Raw genomic sequence first — 14,612 nt, 5'->3', positions numbered from 1 at the left:
CTAGGCAGCCCTATAGGGACATAATAATGGCCAGTGACACACATACACTTACAGTTTCCACACAGGCATAGACTTAAATTCTGGATTCACAACACTCCCTGAGATTTCCACTTCTTTTTCCCTTCAGTGAACACAGATACCTGCCACAGATTCCCTGACAAGCAACTGCTATGACCTTGTATGGAGTCTTCCTGTATAAAACAGGATTATAGGAAGCAGAAATATATTCCTCTATAAGAAACAGCAGACAGAATTCCACCAAGGGACTCCCATCAAATCACTGAAGGTGCTATTTCACATTCCCTGCGAAAACATCTGGATTTGGCATGAAGACATAGGGTTAATCCCACTCACCAGCACTAGTTGGGAGGCTCTCAACTCAGCTTAAGGTAGTATCTCAATCACCAGGGGCGAGAGGCACACACCTCCAGCAAGAAACATACCCTGTCTTATGCATTTGGGTCCACCGGGTGGGATGTCTTGCCCCCCAGGGACACCCATCTCTCTCCACTGACTACAGCGGAAGTCAAGATGACTCATTAGCTAAACCTTCAGCAACAGAGAGAAGGTGGGATGAGCTAGTTCAAGGTGACATACAGCATCTTTAGCAAGTCATTGGATTCTCTAACACAGGGGAGAACAGGAAGCACAGAACATGTGGCAGGTTTCTCCAGCCTTTTTATACGTGGAGGGCAACATGTCAAAGACAGTGTGTGGCCAATGAGTTTATTCTGCCCCAAACTTCTTCACAAGACCAAGTTCTCGAGTGTGGCCAGGGACTACCTAAAATTCCCTCTAGACACTGACAGACTTCTCCTGGGCCACTGACAATGCCTAAGCCCAGTAAGCACCATACTGCCCATCTCAAACAGTCCATACATGAGTAAGGTGGGAAAGACACTTTGCTTTGCCCTCCTCTTCCCCCAGTGCACTCTACGAGGCAGACCAGGATTTTTATCCTTCCACTGTAAACTATAATACCTGGTTTAAAATTATATTACAAGCCATTAATACAAACGGAGGGTTTGGGAGGATTTTATAACCCACAAGAGATGACACTCATAGGTTATGATGTCATTCAAACCACTTGATAATATACTGTACTAGCTTGCAATATTCCAAAAAGCAGCTATTAAACTAAATATAGATGAGGAGCATGTTGCTACAACAACACAAAATATTATGAACAGCAGTTCTCAGAAATATATGGCTACAAACCTGAGTTTTATTAATCTGTTTAGACACTTTTTTTTACGTGGGGTAAAAACAACTGCTGTGGTCCTCTGAAGGTGCTTACACTGTGGATCGAATCTAAAATCACCACAGTGAAAAAAAATAAAAGGCCCATCAAACACTGCGGTAATCCTAGAACATATACATATATATATGTTATATATATATTTGATGTATGTAAACTACAACACTCCTAGACAGAAATAAATCCGTCCTGGCTATTTAAGGTAATTTGGTTGCATTACCTTTCTTTTCATACCAAACTTAAGAGCAATAAAAAGGGAAAATGTAAATACTAGTTCCTACACTTTTGTAAGTCACTATTATCAAAACAGAGTGCTTTAATTATATTTCGGGACCAGGGTATGGGCTGGGTGACAAGATTTACTAGAGGTCAATGCGAGCAATAACCATTTTTCTTCCCAATGAAAAATAATACCATCAATGGGAGTTGTTAAGAACTATTAAACCTGCTGAATTTAAATGCTTCTGTAGGATACTTAATCAGAGATGGTTGGTCATTCTGGTTAGAGGTGTAAAACAGTTACCAGTCCTGACGATTATTTTGATTGTTTTATTATTTTATGTTATTCATATTTAAAGCCCTGTATTATGAAGGGGTGGGTCTCAGCCAAATATATTCTTCTCCTAAAAGGAATAATGTTTTGGGGGAACAGCCTGAGAAAGCTATGCCTCCATGCTTTCCTAGAAAGACTTCACAAAAAAGGGGAATAAAACTACTTCAAGTGGTGTGTCACAAGAAAGGAAGGAAGGATGCCTACCAAACAGAAGATGACCCCAGTGGAGCTAGATCTCTGATTTGCTGGATCAGCAGACTGAGGGTCCCTTCAGGACTAAATATAAAGCCCACAGCAGAAGTCAGGAGGACAAACCCCATTTTCAGCAGCTTTCCAGTAGGCACAAACCCTCATGTGTCAAATCCAGCAAAGCTCTTCCTCAGCCATGAGTCATACAGGGGATTTCAAGAGCAGCATTTGACCCAGTCATGAACAGAAGTATTGCCCAAATAAGACATGGAACAAAAAAAAAAGAACATGGAGTATTTATAGCTGTTCCCTAAATCACTGGAGGTTGGTTTCTTGGATTTAGTGTGGAACACAATGAAATCCACCTTCCCATCTCAACGTGGCAGCCTGACATGAACTGGCCAAAGCAACGCACTGCTATGAATTTTTTTACAGTTCATCTGAATAGCCTCTCTTACAATTAAACTTTTGAACATGTTTTAATACAAATGTAATAGATTGTTTTCTCATGAGCTGCTGCTTAAAGCCTTGTTTATAATAAATATTTATAAGTATTTATAAATAAAATATTAATTACTTAAAATGACATTTTAATGTGGTGCTACATGTCCAAGAAATGCTGGGCTATGTTATGTGATCTCGGTGTGGGATTTGTGAACTCAGAGGCAGTAATGACAAGCAGTGAGAGTGCTACAAATAATATCTGCATCAAGAACCTTCAATATGAGTAAAAGTAGCAAGTAAGAGGCTACACCAAGGGACAATATTCCTTTATCTGAAAGAGGTAGAAATAAGTAATGACAATGACCTGGATGGAGAATTGTACTTAAGAAATCCATGGCTTTATAGTTCTATGGCTCGTAGGATTAAAAATTGGGGTTCTATTATGATGAGAGAAGTAAGAAACCCTTTAAACCAAGAGACTACCTAATACCCTTTGTTTTCTGTTCATGATGGTGCATCAACATCTTCTGGGAAAAACAGAACAGTTCAGGAATTGGACTCTAAATACAAGGAGCCCAGCAGCCCACTACTGACTTCTTGTCTAGACTGTCCTATATTTCGTCATGCCACAAAGTCACAGGCATGTCCCAACCCCAAAGCAGCTGCACAGTTTGAGCAGGGACGGAGTGAAACACTTTGTGGATTCCTTGAGTGAAAAAGGAAACTCCAAACGTTATTACTGCTTCACTTAAATGCGTATATCATCAGCAGTGTTCTTCAAAAGCAGTCACCTTTTGGCTAAATCTGCTTTCCGTGTCACAAGAGCAGACAGTTGATATTTCAAATGTAGTTATTAATTGAAGTCTATAAAATATACCTCTCTATCTAGGAAAAAGCTTCATGTGCAGGCAAGCACATCATATCTCAATACCACTAGTTTTCATCAACAAAGTATTCTGGAGGCCTTCACCTTACTATTTCACCTCTGGGCTGCTCAGAAGAATTAACCCTATGTACACTGTCTGCCAAAAAGAAACCAAAACCACATTTTCATTTCTTTTGTTCCATCTTAGTTATAACTGTTCAGCACAGGCTGTATATGGGTCTGAAAGAATTATGGCCACACAATACTCATGACAGCTGGAGGAAAGCACTGTGTTTGGATACAAATGACAAGTGTGGTAAGGTCCACAACACACCTTCAAAGGGTGCCAGTGTCAATTACCTCCAAGCCTCTCCAACAGCTTCTGACAGGGCAGTGAGAAAGTACCATATTTAATCTACTTAAAGCTAGACTGGACAAAGCGCTAGAGAATATACTGTACAGGGAGAGAAAACCTGTGTCAGGAAGGGCAGGGATGAGATGATCTAATGCAAAGGAACTTTTTCATCTCTGAATTTTGCGATTCTCTGATGTACATGCAGAAATAGCGGGTCTGAGGAATGATGGTGAACACTTCTTTGGACTTGTGACGAAGTTCACTGCATAGAAATAAGAACAAAACAATTAAAAGAAAGAAACAATTTTACTGCTCCTGAGAGTTTGGGGGGGGGGGGGGGGGGGGAGTTTCTGGAAAAGTTCTTCCTCTTGAATTAATAATGCCTTTACATGTGACATTCTTGGTAGAATAAAATAGGAGAGAACCACACAGAGATCCCAATATTTGGGGTCATTATTTGGGGTCAGACTTTCCAAGCAGGCAGCCAAAACACAATCCATCACCATGACCCATTTGCCTTTAATAAACACCTGAAACCGCAGACAGGCCTTCTCAACAGGCTGTTGGAGCAAAAGGGCCAACCCAGAGGGGCAGCTTACAGGACGCTGGTGAAGGATGTGAGTCACCATGTTGAAGTCAGTGCAATGACTCACATCTTTCTAAGCTGGTCATAGATCTAAGTAGCTTGTTGAACTGGTAGCTACATACGGAGACATGAGATTTATCAAAGTAAATGCCAGAGTTCATGAGGTGATTTTGAGAATTTGACCTTTCAGTCTACTTCGCTTCACAATGTAAGTCAGCCATTGACTCCAGTGGGCCTTATACTTGACCTGAACATGGCCTGACAGGAGCTAAAGTTTTTGCTAGACACTTTATGAAGTCTACTGTGCTGCTGGGAAGTGTGGCAAATATACAAGCTAGCAATTAGCTTTTGGGGTAACTAGGTCAGTAGAATGCCACTTATTGAGTAGTAAGATTTTGCACCACATCTTGCTGCCTCAGAAAGCTATTACTAGTGAAAAGAAACCACATCATTACATGTGGTCATATGCAAACCTCAAGGAAGGTCTCCGGAAGGAGGAAGCTGCTGTTTAAAGAAGTAGCAATGAGCATATGCTGAATTATTTCACTCCTTTTATATATATCATGTCTGCTTTCTGTGGTCAAGAAATCTCGTAGTATACAAAAATTAGTTTCGTTAGTGGCTTGTGTTTGTTGAAGGGATGTGATTAGCATACAAATAGTTGATATTCAGACATTTATATTTAATCAAACTGGGAAAATAAACATGACCAAGACACACTTAGCTCCTTATTATCACCATCCTCTTCAGATGTCTCTTAACTCTAAGGTTTGCATACTCACAGCAGTTAGGGCTCCCACTCCAGGGATAGAGGTGAGGACACTTGGCTGCTCCCACCCTCCCGCCTCCTCTCCATAAGCAGTATGACGACTGCATACTGACACCATTAAAACACAAGGCTGTTTCTCACAACACAGTTTTCAGGATAGCATGCACAGAGGGAGACTGGGTAACAAACGTGTGATTGAAATACCCACCATCTCTCCTTGGTATCACCATGAACGTCAATAGGAAAAAAAACCCAAACCAAAACATGATAGAGTATATTGCTAAACTGAGACAAAACTTTAAAAGCCTATTAAGGAACCCTTCCCAATTGTAAAGTGAATGCTTATTGGGATTGTCAGAATTGTCGGTGAAAATACTTTCCGATCAAACCAATAACTGACACAAAACCAAACAAAAGGCAACTTTAATTTTGTGCCCCTCCTGGTTCACTCTTTTTCTTCCTTCTTCAGTATGAGATTTGCTTTGAGATCATTCAACATATGCAGAAAAAAAATCTATCAGCTCTAATACTTATTTACCTGATTTTATTTTATATAACCCTGTTTTAATGTCATGATAACTTTGTCAGGCTATAGACAATGTGCTTCAAGAACTGACCTGTTTAGAAATTTCATACAGTATTTTCCTTTGCTATCTCCACTTGATATACATTGGCTTTGTGATACTTCCCCTGAAACCCTGACTAGCGAAAGCAAACTCACTCTGACAGAAAGATTTTTGAAGCTGTTATTTTAATCTTAAAGTTTACATACCTGTCAGAGGATAGCACGTTCATAGCCTTTACTATTGTTCACAGATTCTTTTTTCCACAGTCTACACATAGGTCTCAAGGGTTCTTGCTCCTCAAGGCAAATTACCTCTGAGTGTGTAGGTTTACCTCCAGGTCTGTATTTTTTTTTACTTTTCATATGCTTCTTTCTTTGTGGTTTCCTTCCTCTCTTTTCCTTACTTTCAACTCTTGACCAGGACCCTTAAAGGAAAGAAGAAAGACACTTGGATACCATGGTGATGGGTGACCTTATGAAAACACAGATAAATAGACAGGGGTATTGTTATGTTTCCTTCGCACTGTTTGACTGTGCTACAGTTGGGTGAAAACATTTGTTCTACAAATAAAAGAAAACCTTTCAAACATTACTTTGGCCCCAGTCTTGTTCCCAGTGATGTAGCTGAGGATAGGACCTGTGTCCTATTGGGCCCTTCACCTAGCCAAGAACTGAAGACAAACTACTTAATGGAGAAGAGACCTTACAGCTGATTGATTGATTCTTCCATACAATACATGATGTGGTACAAAGATTAGGTGTTTTGTTTTAGGCAAAATATTTGGGTGTTTCAAAACTATAACCACACTCTTCACTCTCTCCAGACCTTGAACATGGTGATTTCTTATCATCATTACAATGTATGTCAAAGCACTTTCAGCGCTTTAGTTGGAATTGTTTAGTGACAGCAAAGAGTCTTCAGAGAACAAAAACCAGCAAGAGCTTGTTTAAAAGAGGAAATAACTATGTTTAAGTTTTACACTATAATTAAACTATGTCTAAAAACCAAAATAATTTAGTAGTTTAAACTATGTTATGCAAAGATGTTTAAGACCAGTTGTAGTGATATAAGTATTTTCTGAATTGAAGCCATAACATAGTACAGGGACCTTAAAGATTATTTAACAACCTATGGCTTATTTCTCCCAGTTCTGCCAAGAAGCCTTTACAAATCTTACACACACAAATCACTTTTTGCTCATGTGAATGAAGATGGTTTTTAGCAGGCATTTTTCCTCTTCCTTCTTTTAAAGCCTCCATACAAATCAGCAAAATCTGTACAAATCAATATTTTTTTTCTGGGGCCAAGAACAGGACACTGCAGCTCTCAGGGTTTGGAAAACAATTCATGTGTAATTGCTCTCTCAGAGCCCAGGAGAGGAAGGCTTTGGAACAGCCAGAACATCAAGAGGCAAGAGTTTGTGACAGCCTAGAGAAGGCAAAAAAGAGGGGAAGGGTGGAAGGCCAGACAAGAACAAGACAGAGAAGCAGCAGAAGCTAAAGGAAAAGGCCCAGCCTGTTTTCTCTGAGAAAAATTCAGGCAGTCCAATGCAGAGAGAATTCAGCAGGGCGATTCTGCAATGTCTGGAGGGAAGGAGATGAGCCAAGTAACAGCCTTGTGAAACACAACTAGAAATTCAGCCAGAGACAGCATTGATTTCTTTCCTCCTCCCTTTATCCCCCCTGAACAGAAGATATATGTGTTTAGATCAACTCATGCCCTTATTGAGTCTTGAGCAGAGAAGGGTCTGACTCAAGCACTTTTCATGTAGTCTGCAGGATTCCTGCACACAGCCTGGGCAGATTACTGGGATAAATTAAGACCCAGCCTCTGCCCTTAACCTATAAGAAAATTCACCCCCGTTGTATTAAGTGGTTTAAGAAACAGAACAAATAAACGATCCAACAGACTTGCAACAAATCTTTCTAACTGTTAGGTTAACACTGCATGAGATGTTTATATGACAGATCATGACAGGAGGTGACAGACTTTCAGACCTTGGCTGAGAAGTAAGATCAGCTGGAGGTAGATGATTCCTGTCAATAGGTGAGCTTCATGCAGCCAGAAGAGTGATGACCTGATGCTATGGAGGGATCTTTATTTTCTTCTATTATACCTCTGTGTGTACAAGTCCAGGGCTTTTTTTTAATCCATAAAGTAGCAGAAATAGACAGCAATGTTTAAAAGCGTGAATTACAAATGCCTTCAGTTTACTGGAGGAGATGGAAAAACTGATTATGTGGAATCTGGACAGTGCAAAAGACAACTGCCCAAAATACAGTGTTATTCCTGACCTAGCCCTGTCCTCATCTTTCATCTCATACACAGTACACCAACCCCTGCCTCTGCTCCATGTACAGTGCCAGCCTTCACCGCCTATTTGTCAAACCTTCCACAAGCACCTTCTGCGACATGCCAGCCCCTTAGCACTGGGTGAGCTCCCTGTAAAAGTCCACAAGGTCAGTGGCTGCATTATCCTGCCTTATGTCCCTCCTCAAAATCAACCTGTGATGTGATCTTTGGGCAGCACAGGATATTGGCAAGGCAGCTGGTGTGCTAAGGAGGCTGCTGAGGATACCAGCTGAGCTCTGCTGGCATCCCTCAGGGGTCCCCAGCTTGCTCAGTGTTCACTAACACTCACTTTTGGGCTCAAGCCCATACATCTGCATTGCTTTGTGCACAACCCAGGTTGGGTGCAAGCAAGCTTTGGGGACATTCCTCAACTACACGCTTCATTTTGCCACAACAGGGCAATGCCCAATTTATGCACTGGAGCAAAAGGAAAATCAGAGCTGTTACACCACCCCACTGGCACCCTCGCTATCATGCCATGAGGGACCTTGCCTCTGCAGTTGGTTTCTCTTCTTCTTTTGGGCTGTCACAACCCTGCCTCTCTCGTAACACCTTCTCTGTTTAACAAATGCAATTTCAATGCGATGAACAGAGTGCAGAAGGAGAAGCCTATCCATAATGTTCACTATATTCAAAAATCAGCTTGCCCCCACAAATCCAGCATATAGCAAATGACTCATCTGGAAGGCTTGGGTTCAACTGATGACATATAAAGACTAAAGTGTATTAAAGTTAATGAACTTCAGAATGATGATTAATACCAAAGAGAACATAACACTTTATGGCAGCTGAGACAATGCTCACTCCTTTTCATTACTTTCCTGAGGACAACCTGCATTAACAAAAAAAAAGACGTCTGACACGAACAGCTGTTGACAAGCATACAAAATGGAGCACAAATACTACCTACTATCCATAGCTACACCCAGGAGACCTTTGCAAAGTGTTTGAATATCACCTGCTTTATTTACTGTAATAAGTGAAATGTGTTCTCTTTAGCCAAGAATGCAACTGAACTTGTGGGAAGACACCCTTTGTGTACCTGCTGCCAAAGCCAGAATGCCAGCTTCTTCCACACATTAAGCATGTATCATTGATGCTGCTGAACTGCCCAGAAATACTGTTAATCCTTCAAAAAAAAAAGTGAGGCTTTAATATTCTCTCTATAGATCCAACATGTTCCAAGAGCTAATTAATTGCTGCTGCTACTTACTGAAGGAAAGAGCCAAGAGCCATGTGTTTGTGCTATTCATGTTTCTGATAGAAACATCTGATTTTGTTGTTGTTGATGAGAAAATGCTCTAGGAAAGGGCACCAGAGCACTTTTCAGCATGGCTGACAATATGGCTCCCTATTTGTTTGCTCTTTTACCTGCTACCTGCTGAAATCCAGCATACGTTCTACATGGAGCCCTGCCTGCTGTACAGTAAACGCCTTTTCCTAAAGACTGCATTTTGGCTGTGCCTTCCCAGACCCTTTGTGTGTAAGAGGAGCATTAAACAAAATATGTTTTCTGTGGGGAATATTTCTGTAAACACTGGATTGAAGACTGCTCAGAAAACCCCAAAACCCCACCCCACACACATTTTACATGTGCAAGAAATAAGCACGACAGAACGCATGCCGCCAGGCTTTCCTGTCACACGCACCGTGGTCACAGCCCCAGACACCAGTTCTGATCTGCTGCCACACGCTTCTGACATTACAACCATCTCCTTTTTCCTGGTTAGTGTTCAAGAACTACAGCACTAATTCCTCCTGGTTGCGGTGCCAAATGACTGTACTGGAATGAGTCCATGGAATGAAGTGAATCCCATCTATTTTTTTTTTTTTTAGGCATCAAAATCATAACACTGATCTTTCAAAATATCAGCCTGGGTTTCCAGAAGATGAATAGCTGTCTTCAGGCAGTGTTGGACCAGCAGAGTCTCTCTGACCTTTGGACTTGCTTCCCCCACAACAGGGACAACCAAGGGCAAACACTAAGAGCAACAGCCAATGATTCAGGATGTCCTCTAGCAGTGATCTTACACTCTGTAAACAAATGACATTATTAACATGCCCAGTAGAGGCTTGGTTTTGGCTCCTTCTCTTTCTTATTTGAATTAATTTCCAAATAAGACCATTTATGACCTTTATCTGAAGCAGCATTATGCAAGCCAATACTTGTGCAGGCCAGTGTCTGTATTCCAGGGCAGAAGACACCAGGAGCTAAAAGGAAGAAAGGTTTCTGCTCCAAAACAAAGTGAAATCAGGAAAGGCCTTTAGACAAATGAATCACAATTTCAAGTCAACTGCACTAAGGGAAGGAGGGAGTTTCCATTGCAGAGGAAGAGATCTGGCTTACCCAGAGCATGCTTTTGCCACTGCTTTTCTGGCAACACCATGATGCAAATGAAACAACAGTTGTAACAGGCTGAAAAGACTCTGAAGAGCCTAATCCAAACAACACCAAGTGACTGTCACAAGAGTGACTGTCAGCTTAGTCAAGGCTTAAATCTTTTTTGGCTTGTTTGCACTGCTGTGATTTCCATTTCCTCTGTACAACAGCGAACCACAATGCAGGGAGACAGGAAAAAGGCATTCTGCACAGGACATCCAAAACCCCAGCTACCCCAAACTGTCATAAAACACTGAATTTAATGATAAAAGCAAAGAAACTGCAAAGGCGACAGTCCACGCAAGCTACACTCTTATAGCCAGAACTAAGCTTCAAAGTGCAACTCTGCTACCTATAGTTATTGGCTATTTGTCCCTCTCAACCCCCAAACACCCAGCTACTGAAGGCTGGAAGCAGTGCATTTCTAATGACCTTGCCATTGCTCTTCCTGCTCTAGCATGGACTACTGCTATAAATTTGGTTATCTCTCTCTAAAATTTGATTTGTTCTCAGTTGAACAGAAGCACAGAATTTCCCAGCTGAGTTACACATTACGGGAAAAAGTGTTCCCTTTTGGGTTTTTCAGCCTGCCATATTTCAGTTTGCTTGACTCTCCGCTTCTTGTTTTGTGCTGCCTTCGCATCCCTTCTTACTTGCTCCATTCCGAAGAAAAAACATTTCATCCTTTTCCATCAGCCATTAATTATTCTCCCTACTCTAACCAGAATCTACTGTAACTCTCCAGTACACTTACAGAGCTGGAGTGCTCTCTACTACCTATAGCAATGCCATCTGTGGGTCTATGAAACTCTGATTTATGTATTTCTGTGTAACTCATTTCTTCCCTCCTGAACAAAGTCTCAGTTAGTCATACTCAGTATCACACAGTTCCTTTTCTCATCACAATATTTAGATGCTCAACTATATCCTAATTGAAAGGGCATGACTTTCACAAGGAAAACTCCTCTTCCCTTTCCAAAAGGCCTCAGTAATAGGTATTGCCCCAACACCCTGTCGAGGAGCTCTCTTTAAACAGAAATGCTACGATATTTCAGGAGCATTTACAGATGTCTGAGCTTTCAAATGCTGTTGAGCATGTTTATAGGTGTTTCACTGGAACAGGCACAGAATCTGGCAGGATCAAGCCCTGAACGGACAGAAAAGAAATAGATGCTCACATAAATAGAGAATAATTATAAAATTTCAATTGAAACATTTTTTTTTTTTTCTGTGAGGTCTATTTTACTCTTAAACATGAGAAAATGATGGCATAGAAAACAGACTTCTAGTAAGAAATGATAAAAGTTAATTTTCCCCCACTTGATGCTCGCATTATCTGGTTCTTTGCTGACAGAATTTTGCTTCACAGGAGAACAAAGGATGCCTTAAAAAGAAAATTATCAGTAGTACAGTAAGACAGTAAAAGGAAATACTTAAATTACAGCCTCTGTGTGATACTTCCTGCTCATATGTGTCACTGTAACAAACAGTCTAACAGGAGCCAGCATAACAGGACGCAGGCAACGATAGACGGTTGTACACAATGAATTGAATAGTAGGTGGAATAAAGCAAATCCTTTGAGGTAGGACATAAACCATGGGAGGTTTAGCCGAGAGTTAAGCAGATCTGTCCCTGTGGCCAATGACAGGAGGAGCACAGCTCTGAAAGCCTCTGTTTGTTGTGTTTGGTCCATGCTATGCCCTGGGTTTCTCTCAGAGCACCTGCAGACCTTGCTGGTCTGGGGTGCTGGTGCTCAGAGTTTCCTGAAAGCAGGCCAGAGGTGTGCACAAACAAACCCTGAATGCGTGAATCAGCTTTTGTAATGTTATTTTAAGCAAAAGATGATGCAAGGGTGAGGTATGTGCTTGTGGGAGGGAAGGGGGAGAGAAGTAGGGAAAGAGAGAGGAAAAAAATAACCATTTTAACTAGAAGGCCTGCCTGTACCTTTTCACTTAGTGACTTAAATACACAGATGACTATAGCTGAGGGATATTAAATGTGAATCCTGCACAGTACATTTTTAGGAGATATAAAAATCCAACATACTGTAAAATTTATAGCTTCCTTTCCCTCCCCAAAAAAGGAAAAGAAAAAAAAATCTATTGGTAGAACATATAAATTTTGCTGAGGCTCTAAAAGGTGTCATAAAACCTCCCTGCCACAGATACAGTTGGGTTACAGTAGATATTTCTATAACTCAGATTTGTAATAATTTGGGGTTTGTACATTGGGTGGTAATACTGCGGTGCTTTAGGCAATATGCCTATAATGTCCAACACAACAGAATGCCTGTTGGGTCTCATTTCATGTATATAAATTATATATAATCTGAACAAACACGAATGGTGGGACCCATATATAAACAGTCTTAATATTTCAACACCTACATTTCTTTATGAACCTGAGTGGTTAGAAAGGTGGTTGCAAATGATTATTTCTTTACCAAGTTCACATAGAGTAGTTTGCTCAGTTTAATAATAGTCTATCTTGTTCAGGCTGAACAATCTGGTCCCTGTGGGGGGAAAAAAAAAGGGGGGGAGAGAGTAATAAATCAATAGCCCAGATGTAATCTTAGGTGTCTAGAATGCAGAGAGGGATTTTGGAGCATAATGGCACTGGTTGTCTATTGTCATTCAGACATGAGCTGCATCAGAAAAGGGCTTGTGGGAACCTGATAAGAGTTGGTCAAAAGTGGGCCATAAATCAAATGCAGGCAGTATTCTGCTGATTTCACACACACGCTCACTGGGGGAAGGGAAAAAAAAAAGGAAAAAAAAAGATAGAAAAGGTGATAGATCTGCAATTTACTGCTTATCACATCTGCTAGAAGTTTCATAATACAAAAGCCTGACCTTCAATGAATAAACACCCTCGTTGACTACCTGTTTCTGCCTAGGAAATACGGCACTCAAGTCTCCTACAGCTCAGAAATGTGGCTACGAAAATGATGTGACATCTTCAGGTTTAACAAGCTTCTTTTTGTTGCTAGCAGTTGAGTAGCTGTCACTTTAGTTACCAGTAACCACTTTAACTTCAGATGCACAGGGTTTATTGAAAAGAACTAGATACTTACTCAAAGACACTAATAGCCTATGGGGAAAAAATAGTTCATAGCACAAGGATTACGGAAAGAGCAATGTGCACGGCTCTTTTACTTACATTTACATTCTGCTTCTGCCTAAAGAGAAAATAAAAGCAGTAACAATACACTGATTATAGAGACCTCTCCATGCTGCAATACAGGTACCTCTGCCGGGATTCTAGACACATCAACATCCACAGGTCACTGGTGCTACTCATTTACCTGAGCCCATTGTAAGGGTCATTTGTCAATTTTGACCTTGATTCAGACTCATATTCCAAAGCTCTGGCAATAGCTATTTCTTTACATGTTCCATATTTATTATTTCAAGACCAAACACTTTAAACTGTTTTGCCAATTTTTGCATTAATTGCCAAATCAACGCAATTTTTATCTGATGCTTCATCTGCTTTTAGTTATACCTTCTTAAGGACTTACTGCAGGTAATACAGCTCAAGTTAAGCTCCTATAATGTGAACAAATTAGGAGGGACTCAATTAGTATATTAAAGGAAAGATCCTTTAATATGCTCTTCATCCTGGAGAAGAGAAGGCTGCATGGAGACCTCATAGCAGCTTTCCAGTATCTGAAGGGGGGCTATAGCGATGCTGGGGAGGGACTCTTCATTAGGGACTGTAGTGATAGGACAAGGGGTAACGGTTCAAACTTAAACAGGGGAAGTTTAGGTTGGATATAAGGAGGAAATTCTTTCCTGTTAGGGTGGTGAGGCACTGGAATGGGTTGCCCAGGGAGGCTGTGAACGCTCCATCCCTGGCAGTGTTCAAGACCAGGCTGGACGAGGCCTTGGGTGATATGGTTTAGTGTGAGGTGTCCCTGCCCATGGCAGGGGGGTTGGAACTAGATGATCTTAAGGTCCTTTCCAACCCTAACTATTCTATGATTCGATGATTCTATGATCCTAATAATATGAGCTGGCACCTATCCCTTAGAACTCCACAAGCCTCACAAACATCAGCCTACAAACAGCAAATCCATTCTCCATCCCAGTATCATACAAAGGGAAAAGAGTATGAGATTAAAATAAAGCTTTTCCCAAGGTGCTTGCACTTCATTTTGCTTGCAGTAGTCCCTCAGATTCCCAGTCCCTCGAGGAGAAGACTGCCTTGATGCGAGACACTTTCTGCAGCGCAGGCCCAATCACTGACTATAATGAACTGAACATTAAAAAGATGGTGCGAATTAGCGTAAAAT

General features: G+C 41.0%; 1 long non-coding RNA gene across 1 annotated transcript in view; it reads right to left on the bottom strand.

Moving 5' to 3' along the window:
• LOC134159920 (uncharacterized) overlaps positions 1–14,612 on the bottom strand; it is a 277,126-nt gene that overhangs the window by 159,959 nt on the left and 102,555 nt on the right. The window contains exon 5 of the long non-coding RNA XR_009963364.1: positions 5,792–6,009. This is a non-coding gene — a long non-coding RNA (uncharacterized LOC134159920). The remainder of the gene's footprint in view (positions 1–5,791; positions 6,010–14,612) is intronic.

Source organism: Pezoporus occidentalis, unplaced genomic scaffold (genome assembly GCF_034315485.1).
Source record: "Pezoporus occidentalis ecotype Australia unplaced genomic scaffold, CSIRO_AGI_Poc_V1 ctg10, whole genome shotgun sequence".
Taxonomy (NCBI): Eukaryota; Metazoa; Chordata; class Aves; order Psittaciformes; family Psittacidae; genus Pezoporus; species Pezoporus occidentalis.
The sequence above is the reverse complement of the archived record's forward strand: the minus strand, read 5'-3'. Positions and strand labels throughout refer to the sequence as shown.